Source organism: Hoplias malabaricus, chromosome 12, assembly GCF_029633855.1.
Source record: "Hoplias malabaricus isolate fHopMal1 chromosome 12, fHopMal1.hap1, whole genome shotgun sequence".
Taxonomy (NCBI): Eukaryota; Metazoa; Chordata; class Actinopteri; order Characiformes; family Erythrinidae; genus Hoplias; species Hoplias malabaricus.
Genome location: NC_089811.1, coordinates 306,649 through 325,664, shown reverse-complemented (window position 1 = coordinate 325,664; position 19,016 = coordinate 306,649).

Genomic DNA, 19,016 nt, shown 5'->3' with positions numbered 1-19,016 from the left:
ACTGTACACACACAGCCCCTTGCTCCCTCTACAGTGAACTACATCAGTCATAAACTACACTGTACACACATAGCTCCTCTCTCCCTCTACAGTGAACTACATCAGTCACAAACTACACTGTACACACACAGCTCCTCGCTCCCTCTACAGTGAACTACATCAGTCACAAACTACACTGTACACACACAGCTCCTCGCTCCCTCTACAGTGAACTACATCAGTCATAAACTACACTGTACACACAGCTCCTCTCTCCCTCTACAGTGAACTACATCAGTCATAAACTACACTGTACACACACAGCTCCTCGCTCCCTCTACAGTGAACTACATCAGTCACAAACTACACTGTACACACACAGCTCCTCGCTCCCTCTACAGTGAACTACATCAGTCACAAACTACACTGTACACACACAGCTCCTCGCTCCCTCTACAGTGAACTACATCAGTCACAAACTACACTGTACACACACAGCTCCTCTCTCCCTCTACAGTGAACTACATCAGTCACAAACTACACTGTACACACACAGCTCCTCTCTCTCTCTACAGTGAACTACATCAGTCACAAACTACACTGTACACACACAGCTCCTCTCTCCCTCTACAGTGAACTACATCAGTCACAAACTACACTGTACACACACAGCTCCTCACTCCCTCTACAGTGAACTACATCAGTCACAAACTACACTGTACACACACAGCTCCTCACTCCCTCTACAGTGAACTACATCAGTCACAAACTACACTGTACACACACAGCTCCTCGCTCCCTCTACAGTGAACTACATCAGTCACAAACTACACTGTACACACAGCTCCTCTCTCCCTCTACAGTGAACTACATCAGTCATAAACTACACTGTAAACACACAGCTCCTCTCTCTCTCTACAGTGAACTACATCAGTCACAAACTACACTGTACACACACAGCTCCTCTCTCCCTCTACAGTGAACTACATCAGTCACAAACTACACTGTACACACACAGCTCCTCTGTCCCTCTACAGTGAACTACATCAGTCACAAACTACACTGTACACACACAGCTCCTCTCTCCCTCTACAGTGAACTACATCAGTCACAAACTACACTGTACACACACAGCTCCTCTCTCCCTCTACAGTGAACTACGTCAGTCACAAACTACACTGTACACACACAGCTCCTCGCTCCCTCTACAGTGAACTACATCAGTCACAAACTACACTGTACACACACAGCCCCTTGCTCCCTCTACAGTGAACTACATCAGTCATAAACTACACTGTACACACACAGCTCCTCTCTCCCTCTACAGTGAACTACATCAGTCACAAACTACACTGTACACACACAGCTCCTCGCTCCCTCTACAGTGAACTACATCAGTCACAAACTACACTGTACACACACAGCTCCTCGCTCCCTCTACAGTGAACTACATCAGTCATAAACTACACTGTACACACAGCTCCTCTCTCCCTCTACAGTGAACTACATCAGTCATAAACTACACTGTACACACACAGCTCCTCGCTCCCTCTACAGTGAACTACATCAGTCACAAACTACACTGTACACACACAGCTCCTCGCTCCCTCTACAGTGAACTACATCAGTCACAAACTACACTGTACACACACAGCTCCTCGCTCCCTCTACAGTGAACTACATCAGTCACAAACTACACTGTACACACACAGCTCCTCTCTCCCTCTACAGTGAACTACATCAGTCACAAACTACACTGTACACACACAGCTCCTCTCTCTCTCTACAGTGAACTACATCAGTCACAAACTACACTGTACACACACAGCTCCTCTCTCCCTCTACAGTGAACTACATCAGTCACAAACTACACTGTACACACACAGCTCCTCACTCCCTCTACAGTGAACTACATCAGTCACAAACTACACTGTACACACACAGCTCCTCACTCCCTCTACAGTGAACTACATCAGTCATAAACTACACTGTACACACACAGCTCCTCACTCCCTCTACAGTGAACTACATCAGTCACAAACTACACTGTACACACACAGCTCCTCTCTCCCTCTACAGTGAACTACATCAGTCATAAACTACACTGTACACACACAGCTCCTCGCTCCCTCTACAGTGAACTACATCAGTCACAAACTACACTGTACACACACAGCTCCTCGCTCCCTCTACAGTGAACTACATCAGTCACAAACTACACTGTACACACACAGCTCCTCACTCCCTCTACAGTGAACTACATCAGTCACAAACTACACTGTACACACACAGCTCCTCGCTCCCTCTACAGTGAACTACATCAGTCATAAACTACACTGTACACACACAGCTCCTCTCTCTCTCTACAGTGAACTACATCAGTCACAAACTACACTGTACACACACAGCTCCTCTCTCCCTCTACCGTGAACTACATCAGTCATAAACTACACTGTACACACACAGCTCCTCTCTCCCTCTACAGTGAACTACATCAGTCATAAACTACACTGTACACACACAGCTCCTCTCTCCCTCTACAGTGAACTACATCAGTCATAAACTACACTGTACACACACAGCTCCTCACTCCCTCTACAGTGAACTACATCAGTCATAAACTACACTGTACACACACAGCTCCTCTCTCCCTCTACAGTGAACTACATCAGTCATAAACTACACTGTACACACACAGCTCCTCGCTCCCTCTACAGTGAACTACATCAGTCACAAACTACACTGTACACACACAGCTCCTCGCTCCCTCTACAGTGAACTACATCAGTCACAAACTACACTGTACACACAGCTCCTCTCTCCCTCTACAGTGAACTACATCAGTCATAAACTACACTGTAAACACACAGCTCCTCGCTCCCTCTACAGTGAACTACATCAGTCACAAACTACACTGTACACACACAGCTCCTCTCTCCCTCTACAGTGAACTACATCAGTCATAAACTACACTGTACACACACAGCTCCTCTCTCTCTCTATAGTGAACTACATCAGTCACAAACTACACTGTACACACACAGCTCCTCTGTCCCTCTACAGTGAACTACATCAGTCACAAACTACACTGTACACACACAGCTCCTCGCTCCCTCTACAGTGAACTACATCAGTCACAAACTACACTGTACACACACAGCTCCTTGCTCCCTCTACAGTGAACTACATCAGTCATAAACTACACTGTACACACACAGCTCCTCTCTCTCTCTACAGTGAACTACATCAGTCACAAACTACACTGTACACACACAGCTCCTCTCTCCCTCTACCGTGAACTACATCAGTCATAAACTACACTGTACACACACAGCTCCTCTCTCCCTCTACAGTGAACTACATCAGTCATAAACTACACTGTACACACACAGCTCCTCTCTCCCTCTACAGTGAACTACATCAGTCATAAACTACACTGTACACACACAGCTCCTCACTCCCTCTACAGTGAACTACATCAGTCATAAACTACACTGTACACACACAGCTCCTCTCTCCCTCTACAGTGAACTACATCAGTCATAAACTACACTGTACACACACAGCTCCTCGCTCCCTCTACAGTGAACTACATCAGTCACAAACTACACTGTACACACACAGCTCCTCGCTCCCTCTACAGTGAACTACATCAGTCACAAACTACACTGTACACACAGCTCCTCTCTCCCTCTACAGTGAACTACATCAGTCATAAACTACACTGTAAACACACAGCTCCTCGCTCCCTCTACAGTGAACTACATCAGTCACAAACTACACTGTACACACACAGCTCCTCTCTCCCTCTACAGTGAACTACATCAGTCATAAACTACACTGTACACACACAGCTCCTCTCTCTCTCTATAGTGAACTACATCAGTCACAAACTACACTGTACACACACAGCTCCTCTGTCCCTCTACAGTGAACTACATCAGTCACAAACTACACTGTACACACACAGCTCCTCGCTCCCTCTACAGTGAACTACATCAGTCACAAACTACACTGTACACACACAGCTCCTTGCTCCCTCTACAGTGAACTACATCAGTCATAAACTACACTGTACACACACAGCTCCTCTCTCCCTCTACCGTGAACTACATCAGTCATAAACTACACTGTACACACACAGCTCCTCTCTCCCTCTACAGTGAACTACATCAGTCATAAACTTCACTGTACACACACAGCTCCTCTCTCCCTCTACAGTGAACTACATCAGTCATAAACTACACTGTACACACACAGCTCCTCTCTCTCTCTACAGTGAACTACATCAGTCACAAACTACACTGTACACACACAGCTCCTCTCTCCCTCTACCGTGAACTACGTCAGTCACAAACTACACTGTACACACACAGCTCCTCGCTCCCTCTACAGTGAACTACATCAGTCATAAACTACACTGTACACACACAGCTCCTCGCTCCCTCTACAGTGAACTACATCAGTCACAAACTACACTGTACACACACAGCTCCTCGCTCCCTCTACAGTGAACTACATCAGTCACAAACTACACTGTACACACACAGCTCCTCGCTCCCTCTACAGTGAACTACATCAGTCACAAACTACACTGTACACACACAGCTCCTCACTCCCTCTACAGTGAACTATGATGCAGAATTGTGGAGAAACAATAACAGCCGAAAGTTTGTGTGCCTCCAGGTTTGTATCTGCGTCTCCTAGGTGAAGAAATTCCTGTGTCTGGGGGCTTTTCAGGGTGAGTTTGGTTTGTTTGAGCAAGAGGTCGAAGTCGTGTTGTTTGTTATCACTTGTGTATTGTGAGTGTCACATCTTGACACTTTCTGGTTTGTTTTCCCCTTTCTATTGGGCTCTCTCTTTGTTGTTTTCCTATCCCTGCACATGGCTTTGTTTATGTTCATTCCTAGCTCCGCCTTCGTTCCGCCTCTTTGTCATTGTCTCTCGTTATCCGTGTCAGGTGTGTCTAGTTTGTTCATGTATTTAAGCCCTCTTTCCTCACTTCCTGTTATCGGTCATTTTGATTTTCTCTCTTTGTTTGTTTCATGGTTTCATTGTGTTTGTTTCACGCTCACGTTTCTTCGTAGTGTTTCTCGTCTGTGGTTTCTCGTTCCTCGTTCATTCTCTTACTCCTTTCGTGACCCTTTAGTTCGTTTGTGTTTTGTAATGTGTGATCTCTAGCTTGCCCTGTTTCCTGCTCGTTAATGTTATTTCGTGTTTCTCGTCTAGTTCGTTTGTTTTGTTATTTCTTTATTAAAATTCCGTGTTGTAGCGAGTGTGTCCGCCTCCCTGAATCTACTCTTCACACCCCCGTGACAGTGAGATACCCAGTCTGTTTAGAATCCGCTCGCTCACTCACTCACTCACTCACTCACTCACTCACGGTTAGTAACTGTTCCACAAGGGGCACTATTTCTCACATATTCCCATTTACAGGCTGCTCCACAAGGGGGTGCTATTGTGCTTCTCACCAATGAGTCGCGTCATTGAGCTTGTGTAAAATAGCATTGCGCAGTGTACTGGTGTAAACAGGATCATTTATTGGACAGTTTACTAAACCAATTGTTTCCCTCGCTGCGTCATGTGACTGCACTAATGTAAACAAAGCCTCTAATTCCAGTTTAAGCTCCGTCTGCTCTGTGTTCTCTTTATAGGAACCCCGCTCCTACAGAGGGAGGGTTGGAGAATGAACACCGAGCTGATTTCCGAGGACGTGAGGAGTCTATTTATTCCGAAGTGAATGGGAATGAGTTATCTCTGCTCCTCAGGGAATAATCACTCAGCATTGTCTCAGCGCAGCTCGCACAAAGCTCCTTTATGTCTGACATCAGAACACGGCAAAACACACAGACGGGGAAATAAACCCTATGTACGGCAGCCATCGCCTTTCTCTTCCTCAAATTACTCAGTGCCCACAGAGGACTCACTCACTACACACTGTACATTCAGTGTCTATTATTAATCTTTCAGTGTCTACTATTAATTATTAACTATTAATGGTTACTACATTTCTTTGGGATCAATAAATTGTCTTTATTTCTTTCTTTCTTTACTACCTCCTTTCTTTCTTTCATTCTTTCTTTACTACCTCCTTTCTTTTTCATTCTTCCTTTACTACCTCCTTTCTTTCTTTCTTTCTTTCACTCTTTCTTTCTTTATTTATTTTCTATATACCATTAAACAATCGCGCCAGAGCTTAGTGCTTGGGGCTTTATAATCCTCAGGGGAGAGAGTGGGGTGGAGAGAGAGGGGGGACGCTGGAATTGGGTTTGTTGACCTTACACTCATTGCTGGTCTTATGGGGTGTTACCAACAGAAAGTGGTTTGTGGAGGTATGAGCAGCGGGCAGAGAAAGGGCCCTGGGACGCAGTGGAGTGAAGGGGAGTCCGTCTGGTCCGATCCCACAGAAGAGCCACTGCAGCACACACTGCAAAATGTGTTAATGTTGTTCAAATGAGCACATTGCTGAATGCCCATGCTGCCCCCTCACCCTCCCACCCTCCCACACTCTTACACTCCCACACTGTGTGAGGATTATGTCAGGGTTGTAAAGTGATGATCGACCCCCCCCTCCACCCACCAACACGGTTGGGGTTGAAAAATGTTCTGTTAGATTCCTCTGCCCCACGCTGAGTCAAGGGCTGGATATTTCGGGGTCAGGGTGTTCAGGGGGAAATTGGTGGCATTTATTTTTCTTAAACATTGCTTTTGCTTTCTCTCTCTCTCTCACTTTGTGTGTTTGTGTATGTGTGTGCGTGTGTGTGTGTGTGTGTGTGTGTTAAGGTTAAGTGGTGAAATGTCTCAAGCCCTCATCCCTGTACTCCTCATCTGAGAAACAGCTGGTGCTAAACACAGGTATGATTCTGCTAATTAACCTGTTTCTACAGAAGTGAGATTGTACAGGTGAAATTACACAGGTAAATTATACAGGTGAGATTATACAGGTGAGATTACAGAGCTGAGATTGTACAGGTGAGATTACAGAAGTCAGATTGTACAGGTGAGATTACAGAGGTGTGATTACAGAGGCGAGATTACAGAGGTGTGATTGTGCAGGTGGGATTACAGAGGTGAGATTACAGAGGTGTGATTACAGAGGTGAGATTGTACAGGTGAAATTATACAGGTGAGATTACAGAGGTGATATTATACAGGTGAGATTACAAAGGTGAGATTACAGAGGTATGATTACAGAGGTGAGATTGTACCGGTGAGATTACAGAGGTGAGATTACAGAGGTGTGATTACACAGGTGAGATTATACAGGTGAGATTACAGAGGTGATATTATACAGGTGAGATTACAAAGGTGTGATTACAGAGGTGAGATTATACAGGTGAGATAACAGAGGTGATATTATACATGTGAGATTACAGAGGTGAGATTACAGAGGTGTGATTACAGAGGTGAGATTATACAGGTGAGATTACAGAGGTGAGATTACAGAGGTGAGATTATACAGGTGAGATTACATAGGTGATATTATACAGGTGAGATTACAGAGGTGAGATTACACAGGTGAGATTATACAGGTGAGATAACAGAGGTGATATTATACATGTGAGATTACAGAGGTGAGATTACAGAGGTGAGATTACAGAGGTGTGATTACAGAGGTGAGATTACAGAGGTGTGATTACAGAGGTGAGATTATACAGGTGAGATTACAGAGGTGATATTATACAGGTGAGATTACAGAGGTGTGATTACAGAGGTGAGATTATACAGGTGAGATTACAGAGGTGAGATTATACAGGTGAGATTATACAGGTGAGATTACAGAGGTGAGATTACAGAGGTGAGATTATACAGGTGAAATTAATCGTTCAATAATTCACTAGTGTTTACACAGGTGAGTTCTCTGGGCCGTCCAAACCTTTACCTGTTCATGTGTTATCTATTCTGCTGCTGCTTCGTATCTCATGTCGGAGAACGCTTGGCCTCAGTGATGAAAACACTGCACCTAAACAGGACTCTCCCTCTCTTGTGTCCTGCAGAAAGTTAAAGAGCTGAGTTCCTCCAGAGAAAAGACTGGGGCTTACAGAAGTTCATCAGAAGAGACATCCTGCTCGAGCAAACAAATGGGCTCCTGCCTGATGATACACTCCCTCTGTTCTGCGCGGTAATGTTTACATTTCCCAGTGTGTATTAACACAGTCCCTCGCCGCCTCGCTCTTATTGGCTAAACGAGATGAAGCGGACGGATGTGGGGCTGACAGACGAGGGAAGTAAACAGCATTAGTAGCACTCTGTGGATTCACTAATTGATTACGGGACATAAGCGGCGTGTAGTCTGCTCACGGTAGTTTCGCTGGAAAGATGTTTGAGTGTGTTACAGTGAAATATAGAAATATAGAAATGTAAAACACAATCACACAGACAGATAGTGCCTCCAACATCCCACAATACAGGAAACCCTGCATCTTTTACTCAGGGATAGGAAACCCTGTGGATACCACACTTTGGTTGTTCACACTGACAGTTGATAAATGAGTTCCTGAAACAGAAATAATTAGTTTTCTCTCTTTCTTTTTTGTCTTTGTTTTTGTTGTTTTTGTTGTTGTTATTACTCTTTTTTCTGTTTTGGTGTTCCACACTGATCTCGACCAGCTCGACTGTGTAACCGTGGCTTGGCCACGTCACATTCCCTCTCTCTCTGGGCTTCATTTTCATGGAGATGTTCCCCGTGTTGTTTAAAACCCCTCTCTCTGTCTGTAGCTGCGTTCCCGGCTGAGTCGAGCCAGCTCGCCCCGTTTGAAGTAATGAGTGAAGGATGAGGTGGTGAACGTGGCTTCACTTGTCTCTGAGTGACAGGTTCCTCAGAGAAGGCTGTCCGCCTGCTGTTCAAAGCCGAAGAGCTGAAAAAGAACCCCTCGGAAAAAGAGGGGTGAGGTGAGTTTACGGATAATTGAGAGGGGATTGTCGAGAGAGAGAGAGAGAGAGAGAGAGAGAGAGAGAGAGAGAGAGAGAGAGAGAGAGAGAGAGAGAAGAGAGAGAGAGAGAAAGAGAAATGAGAAAGAGAGGGAGACAAAAAGAGAATGAGAGAGAAAGAGAAAAAAATTAGAGAGAGAGAAAGACAAAGAGAGAGATAGAGAGAGAGACAGAGAAAGCGAGAGAGAGAGAGAGAATGAGAGAAAGAAAGACAGAAAGAGAGAGATAGAGAGAAAGAATGAGAGAGAGGGAGAGAGAGAGCAAGACAGACAGAGAGAAAGAGAGAAAGAATGAGAGAGAAAGAAAGAGAAAGAGACAAAAAGTGAGCATGAGGAAGAATGAGAGAAAGAAAGGACAGAAATGAGAGAGAGAGAAAAAGAGACAGAAAGAAAAAGAGTGAGACAAAAAGAGAGAGAGAAAGAGAAAAAATTAGAGAGAGAAATAGAAGAGGGAGAGAGAGAAATGAGAGAGAGACAGAGAGACAGAGAGAGAGAAAGAAAGACAGAAAGAGATAGATGGAGAAAGAGAGAGTGAATGACAGAGCGAGAGAGAGAGAGAGAGAAAGTGTGTGTGCCAGAGCTCGGGAGCCCGAGGAGATCCACAACAAGCTTCAACATTTGCCGGGAAATTGCCAATTTAATAAAGCAAATTAGATGCAAATTGCAGATATAGCGTCTCCCATCATTAATTGGGTAGCGGCTATTAAACGGCTGCAGGTGGCTCTGAGAGCTCCATCTGTTTAAAGGTGCAATAGGCGCTTTATTATAGGATTATTAACTTGACTCAGTGGTGGTGAATAAATAATATTGGAGATCACAGATGAAAAAGGCTTGTTCATTTCTTTCCCGTGGAGTTTCTGCGTAGCGTTAGATGCGCTGATGCTGTTGCTCATTTGCATATTAAATGAGATGTTGAAACAATAAGCTGCTCACTGCATGTAAAAGTATGTCTTTGTGAGTGTGGAGGGTATTACGAGGGAGTTTATGCTCTTTCCACCGTAGTAACAGCCTCTAACCTCCTGGAAAGCCTTAACACTCTATCTCAGAACATTGTTGTGAGGGTTTGATGGCATCAGCGAGGTTGTGTGCTAATGTCACACGATTAGTTCTGTTTCCCGAATGGGTCTAAAGTGTTGCATGAAGCACAGTGTGTATAATCTTCATAGAAAGCAATGATTGTAAAATGGGACCCTATAGAGTAGCTGCACATGAGCCTAAGGTTGCTATGGTCACCCAATGCTAAGCGCTGGCTAGAGAGGTTTTAAAGCTCTCCATCATTGGTCTTCTCTGGGTTTTTTGCAGAAACTGAGCTCCAGACTTTAACTGTGGTATAAAATGATCCAGATCTGAATGTCACTAATGCTGCCATCAAAACCTCACAGCAATCTACCAGCATATACACTCTCAGAAAAAAGGCAATGTAGAGGTACATTACTGTCACTAAAGCTACAAACAGTGTAGTGTATCTTTAAAGGTACAGCAGTGGTGTTAGAGTCCAGTTGTGTTCCTTAAAGGTTCATTACATTCTCTTCTCCAGAAGGAGAGGGGGATCTCTGTAATCTTTCATTATACAACTGTGGAGAATAAAAGAACACAATAAAAGTCCTGGAGATGAAACGGGGCGAATGACATCAACACAACTTTAACATCCACAGTTAATACAGAGTAAGGTACAGTTCTGTTCCCTTTGGGGTACCACCACAGAGACAGTTTTTTTCTGATAGTGTAGTATAACATCTTTCAAAAAGACTACAGGCTGTTACTGTAGTGAAGAGGCACACACTCCTGATTAATACGGGATGAGCGGGTATTTACCTGTCCCAGGTGAGTGTGCTGCAGGACTGAGGTCAGTCCAAAACAAACCTGCTGAAGGTTCCCGAGCACCAGGAGAAGCTGGGGATGCTGTTCGAGTGTTCTCGGTTTAGAGACTGCTCTCTGTATGTGGGAGCAGTGGTTTAAGGCCAATGAATCTATCCTCACAGGTAAACTCTCTCTCTCTCTCTCTCTCTCTCTCTCTCTCTCTCTCTCTCTCTAATCCACAAACACAGCTGCTGACTGCTGCAGGATGAAAGCCACAAAGTCAGCGTCCACCTCCCTGTGTCCTGGGGAGAGGGGGGTGGAGCGGGGGGAGCAGTGGGAGCGGGTGGGGGGGGATCTGAGGAGGGTGTTTTTGTACAGGCTCATGTTGTAAAAGCAGAGAACAAAATTCAGAAATAATCTGCACCACAAAAGAAAAACAGTCCTGACTTTGTAAAGTGCTTTACACAAAAACTCAGGGTTTCATTTTTCAAAAACTGTATGAGCAAAGCTACAGTAATAATGATGATGATGATGATATTTCCACTTCTACAGCACTTTGAGAGCCCTAAAGCCCTTTAATTCTCTGCACCTTTAGGGAGCCTCCTCAACCACCAGCAATGATCATTGTCCATCCAAATGCATGTGTTATGATTGCTCACTAGTGTGTGTTTATTCACTACAATATAGGACTTAAAACCTCTCGGAGTCTCGGTCCATTGTGCTGCAGTGCAGTGTCAATAAATGCAGCGATCATGATTTCACGACTTATTTAATGTTCTGTGATTTAATGTTCTGGATAAGGGTCACAGACAATGAATGAAGTCATTTTAAGAGCCTCAAACTACTACACTTCAAATAGACGCAGGACTGAAAACATAAAACTGACAAGAAAAGGGGGAAAAACAACAGGAGAACGGACTTAAACCAGGAGCATCTGAACTTCACATAACTGTGATGGATGTTAAAGAAACAACAGGGTTTAAAAACACAAGGACTGGATCATGAACAGGGAGGGATCACCTGTGGATCATCAATCACTTAGAAACTGAGGAATCTCAGGTGAGGGGCAGGAACAAGAGCATTCAACACAAGGAGAGGCGGAGACATGGACCAGAAAGAAAAGTAGAGACACAGAAACAAGGCAGAAAACAAGAGACATGCAGAATGTGACTAGTTCCAACTGAAATGAAACACTAAGTCCAAGTTATTCATTATTAAAGTCAGGAATAAATCAGCATTAGTCCTTTATTGAGCAGACGGTGATGTACAAGCCTCAACTGCAAAAGCAAAGAGTTTTCTAGCCACACCTCGGAGGGTAACTCTCAGCAGGTCTTGGGACATGCAGTGGTGTGTTTTACTACATGTGTGTGCTGTAAGTCAAAAGGACAAATGTGTTAAAACCAACGAGACCAGACCGTCCTGACTTTGTCAAGAGTTCTTTTGTTTTTTTTAAATTTTTCAAAACTGATTGTATTCTGTGACCCGATGTCTTTAGAAATAAATGTGTCCTGTGGTGTCTGCGTGCGCTGACCGTGACTGTGCCCTTTAACTTTCTACAGCTGCAGTTCCACAGTGCAACATTTTCTTAATTTATCATAAACACAGTGGGAACGGGTGATTTATAGAAGTGAAGCGGCTCTGGGAGAATCTGAGCACAATCAGAGGTCAGAATGGAAGCAGAAATGAGCAGGATTTGCTTGTGTGTGTGTGTGTGTGTGTGTGTGTGTTATTTGCACACAGAGAAAGAGATGCTCATATGATACGAGTGACGGCTTTATTGCTTCTCTGACAGCCAGGACCCCGATTTTTAACGCCATGTTTGATCATGAAACGGAGGGCAGTAAACAGGTAGAGCTTTCCCCTGATATTACCCCAGACCCCACACACACCCTGACTGTTTTATCCATAAGTTCTGTTTATTATCATCTTTCTCCACCCTCAGAACCATGTAGACATCAGTGACAGTGAGTCAGACATCTTCAGAGTCTCATTCACATGGAAAAAGCCCCAAATATAGAGGAAATTGCAGATGGTTTATTATTAAATAATAATTCTTATTATAGCACAGTTAGTTCAGACCCTGCACTGGGATTGGCTGAAAGACGTTCCATGTATATGTATATATGTATAGAGTATAGTAGGTAATGATCTGTGGGTGTGTTGAGCTAAAGAAGCTCCAGAAAGTGCTCAGAGATTAAAGGCGTAGTTCATGATTTTAATCAAACAACACTGTGTATAAAGCTCTGAGTGTGTCTCCTCTCCATGTGCTGCTCTGCAGTCGGTTTGCTCTGGAAACCGCTCTAATGTGTTTACGAAGCCCCAGTGTCTGTAAATGGGTAAAAAAAACAAAGTGTCTGGGTCCGGTGCTAGGCTTTCTCTCTCTCTGCTCACGGCAGAGAAACGCCATCTGGAGGTTTTTAGACAACGGAGAGACTCCAAACGCTGAAAAGCACCAACCGAGATAAGGATGTTGCTCTATTCCTGCTCCATAGGGGGGTAACACTGACTTATTTTTACTGTTTCAGTTACATTACTTAAGGTGATCCCACTGGAGGGTGGTGGCTGATCTTCAGAACCCAGGCTGTGGCCTCGTGCCTACGACCACAGCACTCCAGCGCAACAGTGACTCATGTTGTAGCATTGCTTAATTGACTGAACGATAGTTCCACTACTTTCTTCTGGGATTTGCGCTGTGTATTCAGTATAGTGTCCCTGCCAATACACACAGTCATTGGGATCCACACAGACCACAGGGACAGAACCCACTACTGGACCTTACAACAACGCCTCCAGCACCACCAAGGTCTTCTATCCTGGCCCAGACCTGCTGAACTTCTCTGGATCTGCACGATCTGGTGATCAGGGGCTGTGGACTCTGGCGATTATATTTTTTTTCATTACTAACAGTGTTTAATAAGCTGTCAGCTTCTTTATTTCATAGATGTGGCCTGGTGTTTTTTGTGAGAACACAGCACAGATGCATGGGGCAAAAAGACCATTCTGATAAAGAAAGGGGAAGTAGGACTCTTTAAATCCCTGGGTTTTCAGCTGCTCTCCTCTGATTAAATCAATGTTTCTCATGTTTGCGCACCTCGCCACCACGCCCCCGGATCAACACACTCCTTATCTCCACCTTTATCCCTTTATCCTTTTATCTCTGTTTATTTGTGTAGCATCTCCCTCTGGTTCCACACGCGCTCTGGAGCGATGGAACTCCATCCTGTTCCTCTGGGATGAGAACTAATCAAGACCCACACCTGACCTTGCTGAAGTTTACATGGCAGAAGGCAGTCAGATCCTCACAGCAATGTTCCAACAGCTAATGTAAAGTTTTCCCAGATGAGTAGAGCCAAATATTGCACAATATCGGCAATCAGATCGAAGCCCTTCAGACGTTGCTCCGCAAAGTACACGTAACCTATATGCAATCTGACAACAGCACCAGCGCTTACAAGACTGGGGGTGTCTGAGAACACTTCTCCACCAATGTGGAAACATTTCTACAAAAATAAACAGGTTTCCGAAAATTTCAATCCTAGCTGGAACCAAAGAATAGACGGTTCTTCAGACCGTGACAACATCTGTGGGCTTTTCAAGCTAAAGAAGCTCCAGAAAGAGCTCAGATGCTAAAGAGGTACAAGAAAGTAGACCTGGTCTCTGCTTTCTCTTTGTAAACAAGTGAAAATAGCCAAAGGAACAGGTGCTGAAAGCGGGCGTTTTGAACAGGGCTGTTTACACAGGGAGAGAACACTGCTGTGGGGCTCGTGGGGTTTGGACCAAAGTTAAAGTTACAAGGGTACAGTCCAGTTTAAAAGCTGTGGATATGAGGGTCACTGTCTCCTGAATGTGACACTGATGATGATAAAAATTCTCTGCCTTTGCTGATTACACAAATAATATTTATTTTCCTGTGTTTTGTTTTTTTGTAGGTGCAGTGTCCTCAGATATCTGAGCTGCAAGGATGGGAAAAACTGGAATAGCAAGTATGTAATTAGCTGGTGTGTGTGTGTGTGTGTGTGTGTGACACAAGATTAATAACAAACCCTTATCGGCTCTGGCGAGATGCATTACGATTCTTTGTTCCAGGTTTTTGGGCAGGCTCCATATCTCCGAATCCGTGTTATTAATAGACCTCGGCTCGCTCTCGGAGCTCTGGAGAAAGGGGAACAGTTCTGGAATATTAAGATACAGAAACAGCTCAATTTATAGATCATCTCCCCCCTGTGTGCTTTTATTTCCTTAAAATCATCTGCCATTTCATGTGCATTTCTTATGGAGTGGGCGTGGCTATTCAGATATATTCAAATACTTAATGGCTTTGATTTAAGATACAAACCAGCCTCTGTTTATTAATCCTATTCCCCCCTCGCTCTGAGGTGGGCATCTCTGTTCAAATAAGCACTAAAATAAATTCCAATGTTCATAAATATATAAATGAGGGCTTTTTAGTTGGTTTTAAATTAAGAAACAAAATTGCCACAATTTACAAATATATTTCCCATCCTCTGCTTTTTCGGGACGAGAGGCGGGAGTGGGGTTTCGGGATGAGGGGCGGGTGTGGGGCTTCGGGACGAGAGGCAGGTGTGGGGTTTAGGGACGAGGGGAAGGTGTGGGGTTTAAGGGAAGAGGGGCGGGTGTGGGGTTTTGGGACGAGGGGCAGGTGTGGGGTTTAGGGACGGGGGGAAGGTGTGGGGTTTAAGGGAAGAGGGGCAGGTGTGGGGTCTAGGGACACGGGCAAGGTGTGGGGTTTCGGGGCGAGAGGCGGGATTGGGGTTCCGGGATGAGGGGAAGGTGTGGGGTTTCAGGATGAGAGGCAGGAGTGGGGTCTCAGAACAAGGGGAAGGTGTGGGGTTCCAGGACGAGGGGAAGGTGTGGGGTTTCAGGAAGAGAGGCTGGTGTGGGGTCTCGGGACGAGGGGAAGGTGTGGGGTTTCAGGAAGAGAGGCTGGAGTGGGGTCTCAGAACAAGGGGAAGGTGTGGGGTCTTGAGACGAGGGGCACGGGTGGGATTTATTTCTCCTGATTGGAACAGAGTGAATAAACCTTCCTCTTCTGATCCTTTATCTCCTCCAGGTTTGAGACTCAGGAAAGACGTCAGTTTTAATCACTCACTGTGTGTGGGTGTGTGCGTTTTCCACCCGTCCTGCGCCCCCTCTCTCCCTCGCTGGGTTCTATTAGTCTGTGTTTAGCCGTGATTGGATTTTAATGTGTGTAGCTCGTGTCGGAGCTCTAATGTGTGTGTGTTCTCAGTCACGCTGCTGATGTAATGAAGACTCCAGGCAGGAAGTTCATGGTTCAGTCTCATCCTCATTTAGTGGCCGAGGTTTTCCGTGCTCTCGCCTCGGCTCAGTGTCCTCCCTCAGCCTTCCTCCGACACGACTACAACAGCCTGCATTCAGAGTCTGATTCAGAAGCTGATCCCGATGAGGATCTGACCTCCTCAGATCAGTGTCCTCCCACGGAGTGCCTTGGATAAGTCTAAAATAATCCTCATCCCGATCCTGATCCATTCAGGACCCGTCCACGTATTTTATTACAATTTCAATAGGAATCTTAGTCCACACCAGCAGCGTTTTAGAAAATATTCACATTCACACGAGAACACAACTCAATATTCTATTCTTTCTCTTTTTATCTTTATTTTACTTCCTCCCTCTCTCTCTCGCTTCTCTCTGTTTCACCTTATGCTCTCTGCTCCTTTCCTCATCTTCTCTCTCTCCATTCCTGTGTGTGCTATCTCCCCGGGAGGAGTGTGATAGCAGGTCATCGTTAGTTTGGTCAGGTTCTGGTTCTGGAGAATTAGTTCTGTGTGGTTCTGAGTGTGTGGTTCGTCTGATGAAGCTTGTTTAGATCTAAAGACTTGCTCTCTGCAGGACTGTGTTGTTCTGAGCTGAAGATGAAAAGAGCTGCTAAATTCAAGTCCTCTGTGATACTGAGTCTAATTACAGGGAACAGCATGACAGGGTTTAATCTGAGCTCCAGATATGCTCGGAATCCTGGAGCAACACCAGACACTCTGACAGCAGCTTTAAACCAGAGCAGCAGCTCTAAATCAGAGTTTTAATCCAGAGCATCAGCTATAAACCAGAGCAACAGCTCTACATCAGAGCTTTAAACCAGAGCAACAGCTCTACATCAGAGCTTTAAACCAGAGCAGCAGCTCTAAATCAGAGTTTTAATCCAGAGCATCAGCTATAAACCAGAGCAACAGCTCTACATCAGAGCTTTAAACCAGAGCAACAGCTCTACATCAGAGCTTTAAACCAGAGCAGCAGCTCTAAATTAGAGTTTTAATCCAGAGCATCAGCTATAAACCAGAGCAACAGCTCTACATCAGAGCTTTAAACCAGAGCAACAGCTCTACATCAGAGCTTTAAACCAGAGCAGCAGCTCTAAATTGGAGTTTTAATCCAGAGCATCAGCTATAAACCAGAGCAACAGCTCTACACCAGAGCTTTGAACAAGAGCAGCAGCTCTAAACCAGAGAAGCAAATCTAAACCAGAGCAGAAGCTGTAAACCAGAGCTTTAAACCAGAGAAGCAGCTCTAAACCAGAGGGTAGGGTTTAAAGGAGTAAAGTTTCTCCAGGTCGTAAGGCAAGTGAAACCAGCAGATGCTATCATTCGTTCATACACAGCTCACATTGTAAAGAAGAAACTCAGAAGGCAATGAAGTGTGTAGTAGACGCTGGGTATTTAGCTACTCACTTTAACACAGTGCCTTCTCCGGCTGCACACCAACAGCGTTAATGAAGACGAGACCAACGACGGGAGTGAGGCAGGCGGAGGAGACCGGGAATGGTACAGTGACCAAAAACACACACTGGTAGGTGGATTGGAGACTGTGAATGTGTGAGTGTGTGTCACCCTGTGAAGGACTGGTGCCGCCTGCAGGGTGTGTTCCTGCCTTGTGCTCAGTGATTCTGGGTAGACTCCGGACCCACCACTGCCCTGAACTGGATAAGGACTACAGACAATGAATGAATGCCTCTTGCAATAATTCGCCTGTAAAACTGATTTGTGACTTCATTTAATTTTGTTCAACAAGAAGCTACAGTTTTGTATAAATTCCAGTCGACTCTGGAATCAAAAGATGTGTGTGTGTGTGTGGTGGTGGTGGGAGGTATTCGAACATATTCTCATCTACAAACGGGGGCAGCTGATGCTTCTGTCGCTACTACTCTAGGCTCAGCACTGCAGAAACTGCACTGTGTAACCTTTGGGGGAGGGTAGGAAGATACGCCTCCGCCATCCACCTCCCCATTTATTTCAGTATAACTGCACACACACACAACACACACAACACACACACGGAGGAATATTTTATTTCAGAAGCTGAACCTGAAGTCTTCATTCTTCAACAATCAGCTGAAATATGATAAAGATTGTTTTTTTTATAAAGTGATGGATATATTTTTACAAGGGAACAGCTCTGAAGTGGACGGTGTCTAAAGGAAACTATAAACTCTGTGGGTTATAAACTGGTTCATTCAGGAGAGAAAAAGGAGAGGGATTCTTCGTCTCACATCTGTCTCAGATACGTCTCAGATACACTTTACACAAAACAATGAACATTACACAATAAATAAAAAGCTTTCATGAACATGGCTTATTTTTGGTGGTGAAAATGATTGATTGCACCTTTAAACTTTATTTTCTCTCTTTGAGAGGCCACTCTGCATGAGCTCACACTGCTGCCGTCTGTTTGGCATCACACACAGAACCAGGAGAACCCTAGGTGTGTCTTCACGTGACTTTTCTAACTTCATCCAACATCACTGAATATGCCTCGGGTTCAGGACACAGTACACACCTTACACACGGATAAATGCACAGATATTAACTCAAATACTTCATTAAAGAATTACAAAAACAGGTCATACATGTCAAAAAAAGCTGGTTTATTTACATAAGCAAAAGTTTTTGGAGTTATGATCAATGTCTTACACCAGTCAGCCATTAAAGTCACCTCCTTGTTTCTCTCTCCCCCTGTTCCTCAGCGCTCAGGACCCCCACAGAGCAGGTGTGATGTGGTGGTGGATCATTCTCAGCGCTGGTCTGAGAACAGTCCACCGACCAAAAACATCCAGCCGACAGCGTCCTGTGTCACTGATGAAGGACTAGAGGACGAGCGACACACACTGTGCAGCGACAGATGAGCTACTGTCTCTGACTCTACATCTACAAGGTGGACCAACGAGGGAGGAGTGTCTCACAGAGTGGACAGAGAGTGGACACAGGGTTTAAAAACTCCAGCAGCACTGCTGTGTCTGATCCACTCTACACCAGCACAACACACACTAACACACCA